Below are 16114 nucleotides of genomic sequence, written 5' to 3' on the forward strand. Positions count from 1 at the left end.
GTGATCTCCCAGTTCATGGGATCAAGCATCAGGCTCTGCACTGACAGTGTGAAGCCTGCTTGGGTATCTCTCCTTCTCTCTGCCCTTCCCCAGCTGGTTCTCTCTCGTGCTCTCTCTCTCTCTCCCCCCCTCCCTCTCCCCCAAAAACTAAATAAATAAACTTTAAAAAAAAAAAAGGAGGGCACTTGTTGGGATGAGCACTGGCTTATATGTAAGTGATGAATTACTGGGTTCTAATCCTGAAACCAATACTATACTGTATGTTGACTAACTTGAATTTATTTAAATAAGTTTTTCAAAAAGATGAATTTAATATGTAAAACATAGCCAGTTGCTTACATAAGAAAAGAATGTTTCTGCAAGGGAGGGTACTCAAGAACAGTAATGCTAGGTGGCTCCATGGATGAGAATTGAAGGTCAGGGAAGATTTTCAACACGTATCTTGTTATATCCTGAATTTTGAAGTACAGCCACACTATCCATTACAAATGAAATTAGTTTTAGGCCGCTCCTGGTGCTGCTTGTGTGGTCGTTCAGTGCAGACCTGGTACCTCTCTTGTGAAGCGGCAGCTGAGGAGACTCTGGCACTCGCCGTGGCCAACGAAAAGCCCAAGGAAGGAGTCAAGACTGAGAACAACGATCATATTAATTAGAAGGTGGCAGGGCAGGATGGTTCTGTGGAGCAGTTTAAGATTAAGAGGCATACACCACTTAGTAAACTAATGAAAGCCTAGTGTGAACGACAGTGTTTGTCAATGAGGCAGATCAGATTCCGATTTGATGGGCAGCCAATCAATGAAACAGACACACCTGCACAGTTGGAGATGGAGGATGAAGATACAATTGATGTGTTCCAGCAGCAGACAGGAGGTGTTTACGAAAAAGGGAACTTGCTACTTTACTCCAGAGCTCTGTTCCTCCAGACCAAGAAGACATTCTCAATTAGAAAACTGCAATTTGGTTCCACCACATCCTGACTGTTACAGTATAGTTTTCTCTATTCTTTCATTTTCCCCTTCCCCATGCCCTTATTTATTGTACATAAAGTAACTGTGTAGGTGCACAAGCATTTTGCATTTTTTTTAACTAAATGGCCAATGGTATGTTTTGATCGACATCAAATGGAGATGGGATGGGGAAAAATACTGGTTCTGTGAAAATACCCTCTTTCTCCATTAGTGGCATGCTCATTCAGCTCTTATGTTTATGTTCCAGTAAGTTATTTTGCTCTCACTGTTTAACAAAAAAAGAACAACATAAAAATCCTTGCATACCTTGTTTGATTGGAGAATTTAAAAAAAAATTTTTTTAACGTTTATTTATTTTTGAGACAGAGAGAGACAGAGCATGAACAGGGGAGGGGCAGAGAGAGAGGGAGACACAGAATCTGAAACAGGCTCCAGGCTCTGAGCTGTCAGTACAGAGCCCGACGCGGGGCTCGAACTCACGGACCATGAGATCATGACCTGAGCCGAAGTCGGACGCTTAACCGACCGAGCCACCCAGGCACCCTGATTGGAGAATTTTAACGTTTTTCATTTATCATTGTAAAACCAAGGACAATTTTACAAGTTTTTGTACATAGCTGTTACATATAGGGCAATCTGTCTTTAAGTAGGGATAAATTACTCTAAAAGAAATGAATCCTAGTTAGTTTTCCCTTCAAGTCAAGCGTCTTGTTGTTTAAATAAACTTCTTGTTTAAAATGAAAAAAAATTAAATTAGTTTTAAAGATACAAATATAAAACACATAAAATTAAAACATCATATATCAAAAAAATTTTTAAATAATGAAAGAAAAAAAAATACAGGCTTTTGAATAAAGGTGGAGATTGGAATATATGTTTACCTCCACTCTATCTGAAGGCCTATGAGAGTGAAGAGACATTTTTAATTTTTTTTTATGTTTATTTATTTACTTTTTGAGAGAGAGAGACAGAAAGCAAGCCATGGAGAGGCAGAGAGAGAGGGAGAGAGACATCCCAAGCAGGCTCTGCCCTGTCAGCACAGAACCCAACACAAGGTTTGAATTCACAAACTGTGAGATCATGACCTGAGCTGAAACCAAGAGTTGGATGCTTAACTGACTAAGCCACCCAGGCACCCCAATTTTTAAGCATTAGCAAACAAAGCAAAGGCAACAAAAGAGAACAAAACAGCAACAAAATCATGTAGGTGGAGGGTAGATGGATGAATAATAGGGTGGTTATTCCTGCTTCAGATTCTCTCTCTCCCTGTCTCTCTGCCCCTCCCCTGCTCACATACACACACACACCAGGTGCCCCTAGCATTATACTCTCCAGCTCCATCCATGTTGTTGCAAATGACAGGATTTTATTCTTCTTTATGGCTGAGTAATATTTCATTATATATATATATATATATATATATATATACACACACACACACACACACACACACATATATACATATATATACACACACATATATATACATACATATATATATACACACACACACACATATATATATATACACACATATATACGTGTGTGTATATATATGTATAATGGAATAATGTACAAATATATACACATATATTTGGATGTGAGACTTACTGAGTCAAAAGAATTTAACATTTTTATGGTTTTTATACAATGTGTTGCATCAAATTTTTGAAATGAGACCATTTAATATCTAGAGTGAAACTATAACTTTTTTTTAGCTCATGAAAAACCACATCTATTCAAGTTTCATTTAATAGTTAACATGCTCAAAAGCACAGCCACAAAATGATTTCAAGAAAGTATACCATGAAAATCAAAGAAATGTAATAAAATGAATATACGTTGCAGTTGTTGCAGAACTGACATGACACTTTTTGCAAATGAATGAGATTTTTTTTAAGGTATCAAAATCGGCTTATTTACTCTTAGTTGAAACCCATTTATTTCGTCAAAGAGCAACAAAGGAGATTCATCATTCTCCTTCAATAGTTCTCCAGTTCTTACCAAAGATTCCCTGTGACCACTGTCCTGACCCAGGCCAGTGTGTTGAGTTGCTTTCTGTATGTGCAGAAAGGAATCTATCCTCTACCTGGGCAGATTAGAGACGGTGACATTTGAGGAATACCACAGTGATTGACCTTTCCCCTTTCTCTACAGACAGGCTCACCCCTAACATTGTTGGGCCAGAAGGTAAGTACAAATACAGTACAAATAGTACAAATAGAGGCTAACACACTACACATCCAAATATTTAAAATCTTTAAATCATAATAAAACATTATTAAATGAAATATGTTCTAAAGCCCCACCTGGCTAAATGTGACATCAAAACACCCTGGAAGGCCATGTTCAAATCTAGGATGGTCAGACTCCTCTGAGCTCTGCACCAGAATATGGTACAGAAAGGAGAGGTGACCTCCAGCCACAGGCCACCCTCCTCTCTTTCCACTTCTCCTTATCATTCCCAGGCAGGTCTTATACATACATTGTTCATTCCAACCAGTAAGTCCAGGCTCTGCCCTCCATCACCTCAAACAGTAGCCGGGCTTCCCTGTGACCCAAGTAATAGGAGGGTCCACCCTTGGGAAAAGGAACCCAGAGTGAAGGCCTGCACGTGCCTTAGAAAAAGGACCAGGCTGTTTGGACAGGGAATTTCTGTAAGGTCATCTCTCCTTGGCCCCCAGATATTTCTTACTCTGTAAGGAGGAGCTGGACCAGAGGAGGACCAGAGTAGAAAATCCTCTCATGGTGGTTTGGGGATGGTACTGCCATAAATACACAGCTCTTACCTTTGAAGACATTGTTCTCAATTAAAATATTGTTCTCTGAAAACATGCATCAGAGATCTTTGCCCTCTTGTTAACGTTTCACAATTATGAGCACATTCTTTAGGATCAGTTTACCTGATTGCTTGGTTCCCATCCAGGAAAGCAGAAAGAGGCCTTTGGGAGAGGACATGCAGAATCGCTGCCTGAGAAGCCAGGCCAGTGGGCAGGTGGGGCAGCAGGGTACAGCCTGGGTGAAAGGAAAAGAGGCTTTGACTACACTTGGCCCTGCCTCACTAGTCTCCTCCTGACTGCCCTGGGAAGGGGGGTGGGGGGGTGCATGTAAGCCAATAAAGAAAGAGGAAGAGAAGAATAAAATTGTAAAGTGGGGAAAACCTCCATGCCTCTATCCAGATTTTCATCTTGCATCTGCCTACACAGCAGATCCACCTCTAAACTACACGAGTAAAATACATGGCCAAATAGAGCTGCGCTTCCCAACTGACATTTTTCAAGCTCCTAGTGTTTAAAAGCAATAATAGCATCAGTTGCTTTTATTGATCAAAATACTAATACATGAAATATTAATATAAATCATTTCTCCAACAAAACAGAATGGTTTGACAGCCTGTGAATATGCATCAAATGAACAGATTGATAGTGCACATTTTTGCTAAAGCCCTAGCTACTCAAGTCATTTATCATTTAGCTAAACACTAATCACTACCTTGAGGTTTTAACTATTATACCATTTTAGATGCTTTTATTCTTCATCACATATTATTTAATTTACAAATAAAGACCAGTCGTTAGAAACAAGAAGCATAAGTGATACTGCCATTGAAAACAAGTTGATATAAGAATTATAAGAATGCAATGAAATTGTACAAAGATGATTTTTATCTACTATGTTGTACCTACCTGTTCATAAGTCCTACAAACCACATCAGGATGGTTCTAAAAAATTTTTAATTATGTCAAAAGTATGTAATATATTAACTATCAAATTATCTTTGGGGTGCCTGGGTGGCTCAGTCAGTTGAGCGTTCAACTTCAGCTCCGGTCATGATCTCGTGGTTCGTGGGTTCGAGCCCCACATCGGGCTCTGTGCTGACAGCTCAGAGCCTGAAACCTGCTTTAGATTTCAGATTCTGTGTCACCCTCTCTCTGTGCTCCTCCCCTGCTCACACCCTGTCTCTCTCTCAAGAATAAAGACTTTTTAAAAAATTTTTTAATTATCTTTGCATTTGTTGGAAATAAAGACTAACCACACTATAAATGTGCTCTTTGAATTACAAAGCCTGCAGGAAGCAGCCTAAAGCATTCTCTCTTATTTTGTTTCTCAGAAATAAAATGCAAATTGTAAAAAATAAGCTACATGATTTTAAGTCCAAAATACAAGAATTATAATAGTCATAAAGTAGATGCTCTAGTGTAGAATTAGATGCTTTAATATAGAATTAGATTTTTAAATCCAAGTAAATCCATTTAAGTACCTTAAATGAAAAGTAATATGTCATTGACTAAATTGTCAATAAATCATCTTTTGTCACATAATTAATTTAAAGTAAATTTATTCCCATGCGTCACATATAACAAAGAAAGATGTCAACATTTTCCTTATCATAAATAGAATCATTAGGACTAAACTTTTTTAAGTCTTTATTTATTTATTTATTTTGAGAGAGAGAGGGTGTGTGTGCAAGCAGGGGAGAGGCAGAGAGAGAGAGAGAGAGAGAGAGAGAGAGAGAATCCCAAGCATGTTCCATGCTGTCAGTGCAGAGCCTGGCAGGGGGGGCTCAATCCCACAAACCATGAGATCATGACCTGAGCAGAAATCAAGAGTTGGACGCTTAACCAACTGAGCCACCCTGGAACCCCAGGATTGAATTTTAAATAAACTTTATAATCTAATGTTGAATAATACAACTTTCTAAACTAAAACATTTTACTTAAAACCATTTCTGTAGAATATCCATGCAAAAATAACAGAACAATTTTTAAGTTCTTACAATCTTAAAAGTTCTTAAGGGGACTTAACAGATTACAAGTGACTGTGAAAGAGACTCATAAGTCAAAAGTATCCCCAGCACTATATGCTGGGTACAGTCTAAAGCCCCATTAACAAAGTCTTTCTGTCCACCATTAAATTCATGTGCAGCCAGACAGAATTCAGCTCTGAAACTACACTTCAGTTTCTATGTTTATAAAATGAAGATAATAGTACTTCCTTCCCAATATTGTTACAGCCACTGAGTGAGATTACAAATGGAAGTGGCTCAGCATTCGATACATTGCAGATGTACGTATACGACATTTATACATGCAGATACACATCCCTAGGAGAAGAAACACATCGACGCAAACTCTCACTATTATTTAATTAATTAATACCAGCTTCTTTCCTGAAAAGAGACGAAAGCAGAAAGTTAAAAGAGGAAGGTAATACAGGCTGGAAGAGGCACACAAAGTGAAGACAAAATAGGACAAAAACATTGCAGCCATTCTGCATACTTTTGCCTAAGTATGTTTCGGATAAAAAGTCTGCAAATAGGGGCGCCTGGGTGGCTCAGTCGGTTAAGCGTCCGACTTCGGCTCAGGTCATGGTCTCACAGCTTGTGGGTTCGAGCCCCGCGTCGGGCTCTGTGCTGACTGCTCAGAGCCTGGAGCCTGTTTCAGATTCTGTGTCTCCCTCTCTCTCTGACCCTCCCCCATTCATGCTCTGTCTCTCTCTGTCTCAAAAATAAATAAACGTTAAAAAAAATTTAAAAAAAAAAGTCTGCAAATAACATAAATGTACCTGTCTCCCTCCCTCTGAACCAGCGTGTGCCTGGGGACCTGGCACCCAGGAAGCACTCTAATATAATAAGACATCAGAAGGAAAGCTTCAGTTAGCACCAACTTCCATAAAGTTGGTGCCATGTAACTAAATACAATCACTAACTACTAAAGTACAACTAACTAAATAGAATCACAGGGCCACAGGATGGTGCAGTGAGAGGGACCCAAGAGACTACCTAACCAGCTCCATCCAACATTTTGCAAAAGGCAAAATAAAGAGCCTAGGTGACCTGCCCAAGACCACACCCAATTAGAGGCAGAGGCCAAAATTGCATTAGGATTTCCAGGAAAGTGCCCTTTCTCGTTTGGGGCAGGGGGTGGGGGGGGAAGCTTGTGTATATATGTCAGGGACATGGGAGAAGATAGCACAGCCTCTAGAATATACAAGGCAAAGATTTCTAACACTGCCAAAGTGTGCTTGGCTGTCAATAAGATCCAAGGTTGATAAGGCAGCAAGACTTTCCTCTAAGGACAGAAAACATTTTGCATTATCCTCCTAGAGAAGGCAGTTAGACTAAGACATCCCTGCTGTCAAAATAACTGCTGCTTCCAGATATGTTTTCCACCTACCCTTCAGAATGGAAATGAGCCCAGATCCCTTTCTCAGAAGAGTTAAGCATGAAATCATCACTCAAATGGAGCAAGCAGCTTGCAGAATGGCTGCAATGATTTCGTCCCCTAGTAAATAGATTGAACATTATCGCTCTACTTCATATCCTCAATGGAACTCAGTCCCATGAATGGAGTGGTATATTATAACTGGCATAAAATAAGCCACCACTTTAGTTACAACACAGGATTGTCCAAATAAACAAGCATTAATCATGCACATTATGTAGAGCATAATGCTTCAGAGAGCTTCTGCAAGCAGCTCCAAATGAACTCAACCAAATTATACCATCTGACAGCTGTTCTGTGACCTGTGGGAAATGAGTTGGTGGTCTCAGTCCAGTTCCTACAGGACAGGTGTCCAAAGCACAAAAACTACCCTCACAATTGGGCCTAATTAGCAACCTGGTTGTTGCAGCCGCAGTAAAACCTGGAGTCCATGTCACCGCCATGCTGTTGGAGTCTTGTCTCCACATCGGGTGGCATGCACTAAAGGCTTAGTGCAGAAACGCTCACAATGGCGACTGCACAAAATGTCGTTGCTTCAGGAGAAACAGAACTGGGTCCAGGACTGGCTCTCTGCCTCTTGGACTCCCCTGAGCCAAAGATGTCAGAGACAGGGTTGGAGTGTGGGGCACTGTTTTAATCCATGGAACCAACATGTTTGTAACACTTAAAGTGTTATGTACTCCTACCTTTAATAAGAGTTATAGACTCAATATTACACAAAAACTGAGATTTCCCTGGATTCCCTAATCATTTCGCAAAGTCTTTCCCTTCACCTCTTTGCCTTAATTGAAACCTGCCTGCTTCTGAGGATAATGCTTCCCCTTAAGCCCTCTTAAAGTATACAGCTGTTTCCTCCAAAGTCCCACATACCTCAGCACCAGTTAATAAGGAAGGATTCTCCTTATTCCCAAACCTCACTTTCAGGCCATTTCTTCTCTGCTCTTGCAAAAGCCTTCTCTGACACCCAGAGCATTCAGCTCTGCCCCTATCCATTAACCTTCCATTCAGTTGTCTTGTTTTGAAAAGATGTTAACTCCTGACTTACAGTCTTCCTCTCTTATCCTCTCTTCAGATCATCAATGGTGATTTCAACACCCATGTGTGTAAAGCATAAACACTCTGGCTTCAAGGTGTCTTATCTTCTTCACCCTAATGATCTTTTCTCTCAATACCACAGCCTCCCACTCCCATGGCTGCTCTCCAGACCTTGTCATACCAGAAACTGCACCACCTCCAAAAATCTCAATTCAAATAGTACTTCCTTGGATTATAACCAGTCATTGCTAGCTCATTTCATTACAGCACCCTTCCTTATGACTCTCTTGACACATGCAGACCAATACAATAGCCCAGTTTTCTTACTCTTTATTCACTGACTCCCCATGCTTTCCCTTCTCTTATGTCATAAGTGGTGCCTCACTTTCCCTCACCCTCTCCAACCAATCTAACATCAAGTTCTGTCAACTTTATCTCCAAATTATATTCATTTATTTCTTATTCACCATTGTATTCCCAGTTTCTGCTCATAATATAGACTCAATAGTATTTCTTGAATGAGTGAAGCATTAAAGGTAAATGTTGGGGAGTTTCACTTCTGCTTAGGACATAGAAGCAAAAGAGAATGTCACTTCCACATTGATAATAGAAAAAAAATCATCTAAAATATAGAACTTTTATGTATCCCAACAGAGAGCTAAGTTTGCAAGCAAGCAAAGCAAACTGAATTCTAAACCTCAAAGGGAAAATAGGAAGCATATACTTTTCCACCTTTGGGAGAGCACAGGAGAGAGAAATGTCTGCCACATAAGTAAATAAGAATAACCCAACTAAAATTTTTATTCATTAAGGCCAAGTGTGGGCTAGTATAACAATGTAGTATAGGTAGCAGGTCCAAATACAAGGGAAATGTGCCTTTATTCATAGGACTTTCCACAGGCCTCCACTGAGTGCTTATAAGAAAGCTAGGAGACAGGATAGGAAACTGGAGACAGCCCCCTCAGTGAGGTGGGTGTGCCGAGATAATCATCAGATAATAATCACTCCCCGCCATGACTAACCAGAGATACAAGGCAGAGCTTGGCTGCCATAGGAGGAAGGACAGGAATATGAGAAAACACCAACCTATGTCCCACACACACAAAGTCTGCTGAGTAAGGCTAAGCTAGGAGAACATAGAACACTCCAGTGACCCCAAAACAAGTATAACTCTAAGTAATAAGCAACATCAGTCTACCATTAAGGAAGGAGCAAAGGCTTGTAGAGAGTCCCCTTGATGGTGCAGAATGGCTGAAAGCTAAGGGTGGAGAAGAAGCACTGATTTTTGTTTGCAAGCCACCAAGTCTCCACTCTATACACAAAGAAACAGCTTCCAACCACTGGAGGAATTTAAGATAATGGTACACTGAAGGTAATGAGAGCCACAACAAAATCTAAACCTATCGCATCTCCCATCTTGTATAACTCAACCCCATACTAACAGCTTGAGAGAAAAAGACACACACCCATTTTTCTTGCAAAAATGGTATATACTTGAGTCTTCTATGTATACCTATACACAATATCCAATAATCATACAAAAACACCAAAACCAACATAAAATCAAGAAAAAAACAGCCTATTGTCAAGAAATAGGGCAATTAGGGGCGCCTGGGTGGCGCAGTCAGTTAAGCGTCCGACTTCAGCCAGGTCACGATCTCACGGTCCGTGAGTTCGAGCCCCGCGTCAGGCTCTGGGCTGATGGCTCGGAGCCTGGAGCCTGTTTCCGATTCTGTGTCTCCCTCTCTCTCTGCCCCTCCCCCGTTCATGCTCTGTCTCTCTCTGTCCCAAAAATAAATTAAAAAAAAAAAAAAAACGTTGAAAAAAAAAAAAAAGAAATAGGGCAATTAATAGAACCAGACTCAGATATGACTCAGATGTTGAAATACTTTCAAATAATTAATGATTAACATGTTAAAGGCCCTAGTAAAAAAAAAAAAAAAAGTATGTGCATAGATAGAAATGTCAGCAGAGAGATGAAAAACCATCAGAAAAAGTTAAATGGAAAGGACAGAAATTGAAAACATGGCATCCAAAACAAAGAATATATTCAATAAATTAATCAGCAGACCAAAAAGTTCTGGGGGGAAAAAAGCAATCAGTAAACTTAAATATAGATCAATAGAAATTATTCAGACTGGGGAGAGAGAGAGAGAAACACAGCAATCAAGAACCATGGAACAATATCAAATGTTCTAACATGTATTTATTAAGAATCCCAAAGGGAAAAAGAGAGAGGATAGGGAAGGACAAAATATGTGAAAAGGTAATGACTAAAAGGGACAGTATGAAGAAGTTTATTTTTGGTGGTGAAACAGTTCTGTAATCTGATTGTCATGTTAGTTACTCAAATCTATACGTGCCATAAAATGCCATAGAAAATATACACCAAAAAAGTATAAAATTGGAAGAGCCCAAATAATATCTGTAGCTTAGTTAAGAATATTATACCAATGTCCATTTCCAGATTTTTGTAAATTCTATGATTATGCAATTACCATTGGAGGAAGTTGTGAGGAGGATACACGAAAACACACTACATTTTGCAGCTTCTTGTGAATCTAAAATAATCTCAAAATTAAAAGTTCTTTTAAAGACAATGGCCAAGGGCCTTGGGTGGCTCAGTCAATTGAGCATCAGACTTCAGCTCAAGTCATGATCTCATGGTTCATGAGTTCAAGCCCTACATTGGGCTCACAGCTGTCAGCACAGAGCCCACTTCTGATCCTCTGTCCCTTTCTCTCTGCCCCTCCCCCCTCTCAAAAATAAATAAACATTTAAAAAATAATAATAAAAAGATAATGGCCAAAATTTTTCCAAAAATAATGAAGGAAAACAAATGACCCATACAATAAACCCAGAGAACTTCAAGGAGGATGAATAATACTACATATACCCACAACTAGCCTCTTAATAATCAAACTGCTAAAAATAAAAAATAAAAAAACAGAAACATAATTTTCTTATAACATTTGTAGAAGTAAAATGTATTACATTAAGAGCACACAGTAGGGGAGAGAAGAAATAAAGTTTACTGTTAAAAGTTTCTTTTAACTTAATTATACTAAATTATTTGGTGGTAGTTTACTAACTGTTTATAAGTTTATAGACTGTTAGATGCATATTGTAAATCATAGGGAAACCACTATTTTTTAATGTTTTCTTTATTTTTGAGAGAGTGCGAGTGGGGGAGGGGCAGAGAGGGGAACAGAAGATCCCAAGCGGGCTCTCCACTGACAGCAGAGAGCCCAATGTGGGGCTTGAACCCACGAACCCCGAGATCATGACCTGAGTTGAAGTCAGACGCTCAACTGACCAAGCCACCCATGTGCCATGGGAAACCACTATTTTTAAAAAGAGATAATTAGTAAACCAATAGTGGAGATAAAATGGAATCATAAAAGAAGGCAGGAACATCCAAAATAATTTTTTAAAAAACAAAAATTGAGCGGGGCGTCTGGGTGGCTCAGTCGGTTAAGCGTCCAACTTCGGCTTAGGTCATGATCTCGCAGTTTGTGAGTTCTAGCCCCGCGTTGGGCTCTGTGCTGACAACTCAGAGCCTGGAGCCAGCTTTGGATTCTGTGTCTTCTCCTCTTTCTGCGCCTCCCATGCTCATGCTCTGTCTCTCTCTGTCTCTCAATAATAAATAAACGTTAGAAAAAAAATTTTTTAATAAAAATTGAGTTACAAGAGTCAAACTATCTGACCTCGAGACTTAACTATCAAGCCACAGTAATCACGACAGTGTGCCATTGGCAAAATGGAGCACAACAGAGTCCAGAAACAGGCTCACAAATACATAGTCAATTGACTTTCAATAAAGGTGCCAAGGCAGTTTAATGGGTAAATTATTTTTTAACAAAAAATGCTGAAACAATTAACTGGGTTTTCCATTTGCAAAAAAAACACATAAATAAACCTTGACCCTTACGTCACACCATATACAAAAGGAAACTTAAAATAGATCACAGACCTAAATGTAAGCCTAAAATTATAAAACTTTCAGAAGGAAACATAGAAGAAAAATGTGACCTTAGATTAGGAAAAGATTTCTTAGATATGACACCAAATGTACAATCCATTTTTATAAATGATAAATTGGCTTGTGTCATAATTGAAAACTTCTGCTCCTCAAAAGATACTTTATAAGACAAGGCAAAAATGGCACCACCCGGGTAGCTCAGTCAGGTAAGCCCCCAACTCTTGATTTCATCTCAGCTCATAATCTCATGGATCATGAGTTGAGCCCAGTATGGAATTCTGCGCTGCCAATGAAGAGCCTGCTTGGAATTCTCTCTCTCTCTCTCTCTCTCTCTCTCTCTCTCTCTCTCTGCTCCTCCTTCTCTCCCTCTCTCTCTAAATAAATAAATAAATACATAAACTTAAAAAAAAAATAAAGACAAGGCAAAAATGAACCATGGAGTGGAAGAAATAATTGCAAAATACATGTCTGATAGAAGAACTGTGTTCAGAATGTATAAAGAATTCTTAGAATTTAATTATTAAAAAATCAAACAATCCAATTTTTAAAAAGGGGAGAGGACAAAAACATATACTTCACCAAAGTAGAAATACAGGTGGTTAATAAGTATTTGGGAGAAATGCTCACTCTCATTAGTAATTAGGGAAATACAAATTAAAACTACCATAAGATACCACTTTATACCTATTACATGAGCTAAAATTTAATTTTAGAAATAATTAACAATACCAAGTGCCAGCAACAAAGTGGAGGGATTAGAACTCTCATATATTATTGGTGAAAATACAAAATGGTACAGCCACTTTAGAAAACAATTTGACATTTTCTAATAAAGTTAAACGTACACTTAACATATGACCCAACAGTAATATGAACCCAAGGTATGTACCTAACAAAAATGAAAACTTATATCCACACAAACACCATTATGCAAATCTCTATAGAAGCTTTATTCATAATTGCCAAAAATCTAGACACAATCCAAACATCTATCAACTATGCAATGGATAAATAAATTGTCCTACATCCATGAAATGGAATACTTCTCAATAATAAAAAGGAATAAACTTTGGATACATGAATAGTTCTCAAAAGTGTTATGCCAAGTGAACGAAGCCAGACTACAAGGATACATACATACTGTTCGATTCCTTTTATATAACATTGTGGAAAAAGTAAAATCACAGAATAGAAATCAGTTGACAGAGCTCTGGTGCAGGGAGTGGGGGAGGACTGACTTATAAAAAAGCACAAAGAAAATGCTGGAAACTTTCCATATCTTAAATGTATTATATGACTACACATTTGTCAAAACACATCAAGCTGTACATTTAAGGGCAAAGTTACTGTATTCTCTCTAAATTCATGCATATTTTTACATTTCCATAATAAAACATTTTAAAAACAAATGCCAATATCATGCTCTTCAGATACTATTTGCAATAAGCCATATATTTAGTCTGTAAAATCAAAGAATGCAATGAACACTATATACACTGTATGTTAGCTAACTTGACAAAGATTTTTTTATTTTTTTTAAGGTTTATTCATTTTTCAGAGACAGAGAGACAGAGCGTGAACGGGGGACGGGCAGAGAGAGAGTGAGACACAGAACCTGAAACAGGCTCCAGGCTCTGAGCTGTCAACACAGAGCCCGAAGCGGGGCCTGAACTCATGGCCAGGGAGATCATGATCTGAGCTGAAGTCAGACGCTGAACTGACTGAGCCACCCAGGTGCCTCAACAATAAATTGTATTTTTTTTTAAAAAGACTGCAATGAAAAACAAGGCACAGGATGGGAGCAAATGTTTACAAAACACATTCTGATAAATGAATTGTGCCAGAATATAGAAAGAATTTTACTACTCAGTTATGACATACATACCTAATTTGAGATATAGGAAAACTTTGTTCTACTGAAGGTTCATGGAGCAAGAAGAGTCTAGTGGAAACTTTTTGCTATACTGAGATTTTAGTTTCAATATCTTCTTTCCACAAGCAATAATTTTTGTATGATTTTTAATAAGGTTCCACTAACAATAATTCACAATATCCTAAGAGGTTCCAAGCTCACTCTGTATTAAAATTTTTGTAAGAGTCATTTGGATACCAAGGCATCTTGAGGTATGGGTAACAATTAAGGAAAATCATGATACAAAATTAATTAATTCCCATATGCTCCTAACACTCTCCACCTAGTACAACACCCATATACAAGAGCTATTTGATGATTGCTTGCATTTTTCTTAAAAATATAAAGCTTATTGGGGCGCCTGGGTGGCGCAGTCGGTTAAGCGTCCGACTTCAGCCAGGTCACGATCTCGCGGTCCGGGAGTTCGAGCCCCGCGTCAGGCTCTGGGCTGATGGCTCAGAGCCTGGAGCCTGTTTCCGATTCTGTGTCTCCCTCTCTCTCTGCCCCTCCCCCGTTCATGCTCTGTCTCTCTCTGTCCCAAAAATAAATAAACGTTGAAAAAATAAATAAATAAATAAAGCTTATTTGTAAGGGGCAAGTCTTAAAGCAAATGTGAGAAATTATACAGCTGTATCCATATCGATACAGCTTTAAAGAATAAAGCCCAAGGGGTGCCTGGGTGTCTTAGTCAGTTAAGTGTTCAACTCCTGATTTTGGCTCAGGTCACGATCTCATGGTTTGTGGGCTCGAGCCCCACATCAGAGTCTGATTGAGACTGTCTCTCTCTTCCTCTCTCTCTCTCTCTCTCTCACACACACATACATACAATAAATAAACTTTAAAAATAATAATAAATTAAGAATAAAGTCTTATAACTTCTCCAAAGAAAACATCCAGATGGCCAACCGACACATGAAAAAATGTTCAACATCACTCATCATCAGGGAAATACAAATCAAAACCACCATGAGATACCACCTCACACCTGCAGAATGGCTAACATTAACAACTCAGGCAACAACAGATGTTGGCGAGGATGCAGAGAAAGAGGATCTCTTTTGCATTTTTGGTGGGAATGCAAGCTAGCGCAGCCCCTCTGGAAGACAGTATGGAGGTTCCTCAAAAAATTAAAAATAGAACTACCCTACAACCCAGCAATTGCACTACTAGGTATTTATCCAAGGGATACAGGTGTGCTGTTTCCAAGGGGCACATGCACCCCAATATTTATAGCATCACTATCAACAATAGCCAAAGTATGGAAAGAGCCCAAATGTCTATCGACAGATAAATGGATACAGATGTGGTACACACACACACACACACACACACACTAGAATATTACTCAACAATCAAAAAGAATGGAATCTTGCCATTTGCAACTACATGGAAGGAACTAGAGGGTATTATGCTAAGCAAAATTAGTCAGAGAAAGACAAATATCATATGACTTCTCTCATATGAGGAATTTAAGATACAAGACAGATGAACATAAGGGAAAAGAAGCAAAAAATAATATAAAAACAGGGAGGGGGACAAAACATAAGGGACTCTTAAATATGGAGAACAAACAGGGTTACTGGAGGGGTTGTGGGAGGGGGGATGGGCTAAATGGGTAAGGGGCACTAAAGAATCTGCTCCTGGGGCGCCTGGGTGGCGCAGTCGGTTAAGCGTCCGACTTCAGCCAGGTCACAATCTCACGGTCCGTGAGTTCAAGCCCCGCGTCAGGCTCTGGGCTGATGGCTCGGAGCCTGGAGCCTGTTTCCGATTCTGTGTCTCCCTCTCTCTCTGCCCCTTCCCCGTTCATGCTCTGTCTCTCTCAGTCCCAAAAATAAATAAACGTTGAAAAAAAACTTTTTTTAATAAAAAATTAAAAAAAAAGAATCTGCTCCTGAAATCATTGTTGCACTATATGCTAACTACCTTGCATGTAAATTAAAAAATAAATGAATGAATGAATGAATGAATGAATAAAAAGAATAAAGTCTTATAG

The 16114-nt window shown here is 39.0% G+C and overlaps 1 pseudogene; it reads left to right on the forward strand.

Annotated features, from left to right (window-relative positions):
- Positions 1–469: 469 nt before the first annotated feature.
- On the forward strand, positions 470–1283 carry LOC106989210 (small ubiquitin-related modifier 2-like; annotated as a pseudogene).
- Positions 1284–16114: the final 14831 nt, after the last annotated feature.

The sequence above is a fragment of the Acinonyx jubatus genome, chromosome B2, assembly GCF_027475565.1.
Source record: "Acinonyx jubatus isolate Ajub_Pintada_27869175 chromosome B2, VMU_Ajub_asm_v1.0, whole genome shotgun sequence".
Taxonomy (NCBI): Eukaryota; Metazoa; Chordata; class Mammalia; order Carnivora; family Felidae; genus Acinonyx; species Acinonyx jubatus.